Below are 8,635 nucleotides of genomic sequence, written 5' to 3'. Positions count from 1 at the left end.
TTCAGCCAGCATTGTTACAAACACTGGCACCCCACAGGGATGTGTCCTCAATCCCATCCTCTACACCCTGTTCACCCACGACTGTGTCACCTTGCACAAAGACAGACACTAGAGCAAGGCTAAAGTTCACGGACGACACCGCAGTGATAGGTCGCATCACTGGTGGGGACGAAGGAGCCTACAGGAGGGAAGTGGCAGGTCTGGGGTCATGGTGCAAGGACAATAGTCTCAGCCTCAACACGGACAAGATAAAGGAGATGATAGTGGACATGAGGAAGGAGGGGAGATCTCGTCGGCCGCTGTTCATCCGGGGACTCGAAGTAGAGAGGGTGAGCAAGTTCAAATACCTGTGTGTCCACATCAGTGAGGACCTCACTTGGACACTTAACACCACACAACTGGACAGGAAGGCCCAGCAGCAGCTGTACTTCCTGAGGAGGCTGAGGAGGTTTGGCATGTCGCCTAGGATCCTTTGCAACTTCTACAGCTGCATCACTGAGAGCATCTTGACCAGCTGCATCACAGCACGGACTGTTCGCCTCCCTACCCTCTGGCCGGAGGATCAGAAGTGTGAAATGCAAGACCACTAGACTGAAAAACTCTTTCTTTCCATCTGCCATCAGACTCCTAAACAGCTGAGGAGTTTATTAGCAGGAAATACGTCATGTACTGTCGACCCATACTGTTTACGTTTTCAGTTTGCACATGCATAATTGCATATTGACTGTTGACTGCTGCACATGCTGCTCCCATGCAGCATACATTCTCTGTTATAATCTTATATATTTTTATTATATTGCTGCATTTGCTGCTTAAACTGCCTTAGATTTTGTGTTACTTATTTATCTACTTTATATTTCATTTGTATTTTGTGGCATTCACGTGGACGGCAAAGTAAGAATTTCATTGTACAGGGAAACACGTTTCCTAACAGTGCATATGACGAATAAACACTTTGACCTCTGACCCTGACCTAATTTTGTATGCACATCCTAACTGAAATGTTTATCAGTAATTTTTCAGATATTTTAAATCATGAATCCTTACAAACTTGCTTTTGGCACCAAACATCAAGGATGAAAGGTGTAAAAATTTGTTGTACAAATGTACAAACATTTGTTGTTCCATAAAACGAGGTATCAAAGTTAATAATAAAGTTATTTTGATGTGCTTTTGATATGCTTTAATAGGGGTAATTATTTTTTAATAGCACCAGCCTTCCTAATCCTCTGTGCATGAGCATCATCATTTCCTTTTTAACTGTAGCCCTCTTTGTAATAACATAACAGAGATCCTCTCCGGTCGTTTTGTCTTGAGTCTAATTACGAGTCTTGCTCTTCTCAGTTGCACTCTTTTTTTTTTTCATTCTGTTAATGAGTTTGGTTTAATCAGGCATTCCGTTTCACTTAGAAATTAATGAAATGGCAAGATCATTCATGAGGACTTCTCATTTTTTAAAATCATTTTTTGCTCTTTCTGTCTTTAAAAAAAAAACAGATGTTCTCCTTTTGTTCATTCAAGAGTCACAGTAGATTACTTTAACACAAAGAACTCCGTTCTCCCAATGTGCTTCTGGAGCATAGACATAATTGGAAGGAAGGTTATCATAATGTGGAAGGCGAGCTGAAGGCCATGTTTTGCAGAGGTATAATAACACACTCTATTACTAATAGTCTTTTTGTGAGGGTGTTCAAGGGACTGGTGACTTCTTGTGTTGAGGAGGGCATTGTTCACTAATGATATTGTTCATTCCTTCAGTCCCTCAGACTGCAATTTGGAGGACAAGAGTCAGTGTGTGTGATACACTGTAAGGTAATGAGTGTGGATGCTATGGTAAATGATAATGATTGGTCTTATGGTTTGGTTATGTTTCCAACAACAACAGGCTAATTCAATGAACACACACCTCCTTCTGTTATATGTGCATTTGTAAGATGGTAAGGAACAAAACACAACAGTGTGTAGTCAGAGGAAGAAGTACATTACCGCACTGAAATTGGGTCATAAGTTTTACTTGTAAATTATATTCAGAAAATGTTAAACCTACAGTATGTATCTGCCTACACAGCATGGAAACCATCATTTAAATCTAAAATGAACCAATTCCTGCAGTCGGCAGCTGGATTTGAATCCTCAGTGGAGCTAGAAGTGATACAGCATTTGGGAATTTTGCTATAGTCCATTGCTGATACTCCAGTTAACATTGGGTGATTATGAAGAGTCCACGAATCTCAGGTGATGCTTAGTCGAGATATTCAGTGTCTGGGTTGCAATTGATCTTCTGGTTGAGTAGGCCATTAAAGAATGTGGTACGGCTATAGAGCCACTGTAGGGTTTTCACGGTCTAAAACAAAGCAGTACATTTGCCCTCATGTTTGCAGTATTTGCCAAGTAACATTACCGGCAGTAATTTGTCTTGCTGTATATATGCTGAACGTAGCTAACCCCTTATTCTTGACTTAAGTTTGACAAAGGCTTAGCTTGCTCTACTGAAATCTTAACATAATTCAAATTCTCTGCAATTAACACAGGGAGGAGGGGCTGTTCACATATGGTCCATCATCATGGCTGTCATGTTTGTGTGTGTGTGTGTGAGAGAGAGAGAGAGAAATAGCACAGCGCATGGAGGGGCTGGGTGAATACATGCACTACTCATGGCACTCAGAGCATATGAGCAAAATAGAGTGGTGAAAATTAGGATGAAATGATTTGACAACCCCCTGACCAGAACGTCGCAGTTTAGGAGCGCATATTATCACAGTCAGAAATTTACACGTTTAATTTATGAGGCCACCTGCTTTTGTGTTAAACTGGTGACTGAGCCTTCACCCTGTCCTCTCTGCTGGACACACACCTGCTCTGCTGCAGAGGAGCTGTTGGTCTCAGTCTCCAAGTCCACAAGAATTCAACCCATTTTCATACATAGAGCTCATTTGACAACACTGTTAACTACATAAATTTAGCATTTCTTCCCCTTCACAACAATCAGAATTAACGAGCGCCGTGGTGGTTTTAGTGGAATGAATGGGACCAGACATTTTGACTCTGCGGGGAAAGTGAAGATGTCGCATTTCTCCAAGTTTGTTGTTGTGTTCTCTTTCTTCAATAGGTCTTCAATTAATTACTCTCTCCATTCCTGTTGGTTTTGTTAGACATATTGAGTGTTTACATCTGTGTAAAACCTCTTGCCTGTATGTCTGTGGGATGGGAGGGAGGGGCGGTCACACACACACACACACAACAAAGAAGCTGAGCTTGCAGTTGGCTTTACTTTTATTGTCGTCAGTTATCTTAAAATATCCCAAATCACTGAAATTTCCTTTCTGCCACCTATCGATGGCTCAGCCAACGTATTATAATGCTGCTGTTAATTTGCATTGGTGGTACAACTTTTATGAGTATGAGTAGAGTACTAGATGGTGGTATCAGACCCAATATTGGTATCGGTGCATCCCTAGCTATCTAATTTACAAAAAATACGAAGTTGCTGGTATATGGAGACCACACAATATACACTCACCCGCCATTTTATTAGGTACACCTTTCTAGTACCAGGTTGGAGCCCCTTTTGTCTTCACAACTGTCTTAATTCTTTGTGGCATAGATTCACCAAGGTGCTGGAAACATTGGCATTTAAACAATGCTCAGTTGGTGCTAAGGGGCTCAAAGTGACCAGCCTGAACTGTTGACACAAGGCAAGATGGATCTATGCTTTCATGTTGTTTACACCAAATTCTGAAACTACCATAGCATGTGCATGCCTGAGTGTATAACCTAGAGTTATACCTGAAAGGCACATATGTATACAGTATATGTATATGTGTGTGTTTGCCTGCTACCCAGAGGTCCTCAGAAAGAGCATGAGCAAAAGTTCCCTGGCCTGTGAAGTAAGTTAGCTGTCACCAGTAGAGAGCTGCCTCTGTGGTACTGGGCCACATGGGCAGGCAGAAATAATGAGGGCTGAAGACGGAGCCAGATGGAGCTTTACTTCACACAGCATGCTTCTGCCCGACTTTTTAATGGACAGTGTTTTGTTATGTGACAAACTGAGGACCTGGGTCAGTTTTCCCTTGGGCCCAAAATAGAGCAATATTTATTATTATTATTGACAATGCTGTTATGGAAATACTGACGACCTGTGCAGGAAGATGTTACAAAACATGCAGCAACCAGCATATGTGAGTCTTATCAGATCAGCATTGTTTTAATCTCAGCAGACAAATTTGTACTGGAGCGGATGATTAAATAAAAGAACAGCATATTAAAATCATAAAAGTAAAAAGGCTGAATTGGCTGTGGATAACAACAGATGTCCACCCTTAACAGTCTTTGTTGAAAGTTATTGTACCTCTCCTGAATGGTGTTATGTAGCTGATCATGACTTTACTGGATTTTCTGACAGCACTTGGTGCTAAGGGAACATCTTCGCACACATGTGGGCATTTGTGTGTGTTTGTTTTTGTGTCTGGAGCATTGACATGCTTGTTTGCTGAACAAATGGTTTAGTCGAGTGTACAAGCATGGCCAGCTGTATTTGTCTGCTGTAAACCTCACCCCACCCCCCGTCTGGTATCACCAGAGCACACTGTGTGAGCCATCCAAGTGTTTGTTTGCCTGTGTGTGTGTGACTTAAAACTGAACTCACTGTGAATTGGCAGAAACTGCATGAAAAGCAAATGTGTTCCTCTGAGCTCTCTTTTAAAATGTGAAAAGCAGGAAGGCAGCATTCACAGAGCATGAAGTGATTTGGGGGATGCTGGATGTGGTTATTGAATGCTGTAATAGTTTTGCCTGCAGTGAGGCCAAATATTTCATCAGGCTGAAGTGCTTAAACAACAAAGACTGTTAGTGAGAGTAACTATTTTTACTGATAAAAGAAACACTGTTCACACAATCCTGGGCAGAGAAAGCAGTAAAGCTATTTTAAAAGCCTTTGTTTATGTGGGTATAAACATTTAAAATTAAGACGCATTTGTATTTCACATGGTATCGCAGAAACAATAAAGTACACTGATTCCACTAGTAGATGACATTGTTCTGTCAAACAATGAGAAACGAAATATCACAAAAACATAGACCACACAGTATACTCAAATAACACTCTGATATGAACATGTCATAAAAATATAAATGATAAAAGGATAGAGAGAGTACACAACCCAGCAGCCTACTCAAAATTTGTTTGTACAGTATGTTCAGGAAAGGTAATAAATTGTGTGTTTTCAAAGGACACAAGATAAATTAGATCAAATGGCTTCATCCTGTTGTTGTCTGCAGCTTGTATTCATATCACATTAAAGATTTTGAGACATTTAAAATAGATATTTGTCCAGAGAGAGACATAAAAAATAAACCTCCATTACCTCCAAGCTCCAAGCTTGGAGGTAATGGAGGTTCAAGCTCCACTGTGCTCACCAGGCAGCCACTAACTGTGTCTGTCTGCTGTTTGGTGCTGAGCAGGTGGTGAACACCCATCGGAGGTTTCTCCACTGAAATTAGCTGTGGAGAATACATCAGAAGATACAGGCTGCAAAATTGAAACAATCAGTGACAAAAATATATGCTGAAATGTTCTGTGGAGCTGAGGAGAGCTGCAAAGTCAGGTGATAATTGGGTTTGACACTGCAAGAGACACCTTTCACAAACAACTTTTGATCTATTGTTAATCTAAAAACATGAAGTACAGCAGCCTTATTTGGAATCTGAAGACTGACTATGAACCATGTGTTGAATTCAAAACTGGAAAGGATACACATATTGGCAACAATCAATAACAAATACTGACATGCAAGTCTAAACTATGAGGAAAGGTGCAAGTTGCTCACCTCACTTTCCAGATTTTTTTTTTTCTGAAGATTGTTTTCCTTTTTATTCTTCTGAAAAGGTCCCAGGAAGCACATTGATTACCTGAAAACCAGCCTTGGGGTGTGTATTTGTTTCCTTACTGACGCCTAAAGAATAATTAAAGACACAAGACACACAAAGAAGATACAATGAGACTGTCATGCCAGATTACAGCTGAACACATGACAATCATTCCTGCCGGATTATATAGCTCTGTGTGGAAAAACGGAACTGAACTTTGATAGCTGTTTTGTTTGTTTTAGTCCACCGCTGAACCAACTTGAGAGCCTTCTACCGATGCCACCGAAAGAAGATGTTGAAGCAACTTTGTTGCTACAGAACATTGAAAAAGTCTCAATAACAGGGCAGGGAGGAGGTGATTTACTTGACAGAGATGGAGAAAGTGATGGATCTCAGAAAGCTGCCGTAGAAGAATCCACAAAGAAGGATGAAGAGGGAGTGACGGGGTGTTGCTCCCTCCTTCATTTTTATTGGTCCTATAGTGATGAAAGTGTCAGCAGTGAAGACAGTTATCTAAGGAGCACAGGAGGAGGGAGGAAAACAGTGGGACAAGAAGAAGAAATGAGGAGGGGGGGGACTGTGAGGATGAGGTAAGAGTGTGATGGTAGGAGGAAAGAAAGAACAACAGGAGGTATAAACACTTCGAATGTGAATCATAGGCATCTGGGGGGAGGGGGGCTGAGATGTGAGACATAAGGAGAGGTGACAGAGTTAGTGGGTGAGAGAGACAAAAGTAGACATGATGATAAAGAAAATGTAAAACTGATGGTTTGATGGAGGAGAGAGGTTTCAGAGAATGAGGCAGGGGTGATGAGCAAGGAAATAGAGGCAAACAGTGTCATACAGGTAAATCATTGTTTATCCATACGGCCTTTCTTATTTATTTGGTTAGAGCTTGTAAGGGTGATGGGCTTTCCCTGTTCCTATGTGTCTGAGAGTGTGTGAATGTGAGAGCGGGAGGGAGGGAGGAAGAGAGTCAAAACTGACAAATCTTGTCAACTCGCTGTCCTCCCACATAATCTGCTGACAGCTTTTCTGTCCAGCAAAAAATAGAAGAGATTTCAATTCCATCACTTTTCTTCAGATATTCATGGGTTCTTGGACGAGGGGAGAATGCTTTAGAGAGAAACAGCGAGTGAGTGAGTGAGTGCTCATTTTTTGGGGGCAATTTTTAGAAGAAAGTTTAAGCAATTCGCAGCTTCTGTGTATTTATTATAAACCAGCAGCTTAGGAACAGATTCCTTCCATTTCAGGATAACTTATTCTTCAGAATTAAGTGTTTTGCATAGAGTAGAGAAAGTTGAGGCATGTTATGGCAGCTGTGCATGAGTCACATTCATACACTTGTATGAATGTGACTCATGCTTTGTTGTTTGTGTTTTAGAAGCAAATTAGGAGGTGTCCCCTGCAGGTTCTGCTTCTGATTATGTGCCTGTTTCATTATAAGAACTTGAATGAGTTGTCAAAAAAAATCTGATTTTCTAATACCCAGAGTTCTTTTTTTTTAAACCAATATAAAATGCATAAATGTAATTATCACTCTTGGGTATCCCAACATAAGATACTGTGTGGTTTCGTTCTGACTATCTTAAACTTTGTTACTGATTGTTTATAATATGCTTATTCTTTGCACTTTTAATCTCACATGCTCATTGTTTTGTACAACAAATATTTTGTTTATAAAAAGTAAAGACTTGTTGTCCAACACTGGACAAAAACAACCATATTTATCTCGGGTAAGCTGCCAGTAACCAGCATCCATCCATCCATTATCTACTCCACTTACTCTGTGGAGGGTCATCGGGAGCTGAAGCCAATCCCAACTAACACTGGGCAAGGGGCATGGTGCACCCCAGAAAGGTTGCCAGTCTTTCACTGGGTTGACACAGAGACAGCCGGTTAATCTAAACTACACGTCTTTGGATTATGGAGGAGGAGGTGCTTTCCCCCATTCTGTTCACCCTCTACACATCAAATTTCAAGTACAACTTCCACCATTGTCATCTACAAAAGTTCTCTGATGACACCGCCATTGTTGGATGTGTATCTGGGGGGCACAAGTGGGAATATAGGGGGTTGTTACCGACTTTGTGAAGTGGTGTGAGAAAAATCACCTTGTCCTGAACATCAGCAAGACAAAAGAGATGGTGATTGACCTCCGGTGGAAATCACCATCACTCACGCTGGTGAGCTTTCAGGGCTCAGATATTGAGATTGTGGACACCTTTAACAACTGGATTGGACCAACAACACAGATACCCTGTACAGGAAGGGCCAGAGCCACCTCCACTTGTTGAAGAGACTGAGGTCCTTTGGTGTGCGTGGGGCACTCCTTCGGACATTTTATGATACTGTGGTGGCATCTGCATTTTTTTCTTATGCTGTTGTGGGTTGGGCAGGAGGTAGCACGGACAGGGACAGAAAGAGACTTAATAAGCTGGTTAAGAGAGCTGGTTCTGTCCTGGGCTGCCCTCTGGACTCCCATCAAGGAGGTGGCAGACAGAAGGATGCTGGCAAAACTAACATCCATCATGCATAACCCCTCCCATCCCCTGCACCACACAGTGGAGGCTCTGAAAGGTTCCTTTAGCGCAAGACACTTACATCCCCAGTGTAAGAAGGAGTGGTACCGTAGGTCATTCCTCCCCACAGCTATGAGGCTGTATAATACAGTATATCACTGAAGTGATAAGCTAAGTGAAATTATGAAGGACTATGCAATAGTCATTGAGGTGCAATACTCAGATCTTGGGGGTGAAACGCATTGCAA

Source organism: Monopterus albus, unplaced genomic scaffold, assembly GCF_001952655.1.
Source record: "Monopterus albus unplaced genomic scaffold, M_albus_1.0 scaffold199.1, whole genome shotgun sequence".
Lineage (NCBI taxonomy): Eukaryota > Metazoa > Chordata > Actinopteri > Synbranchiformes > Synbranchidae > Monopterus > Monopterus albus.
This window is presented reverse-complemented; position numbering follows the sequence as displayed.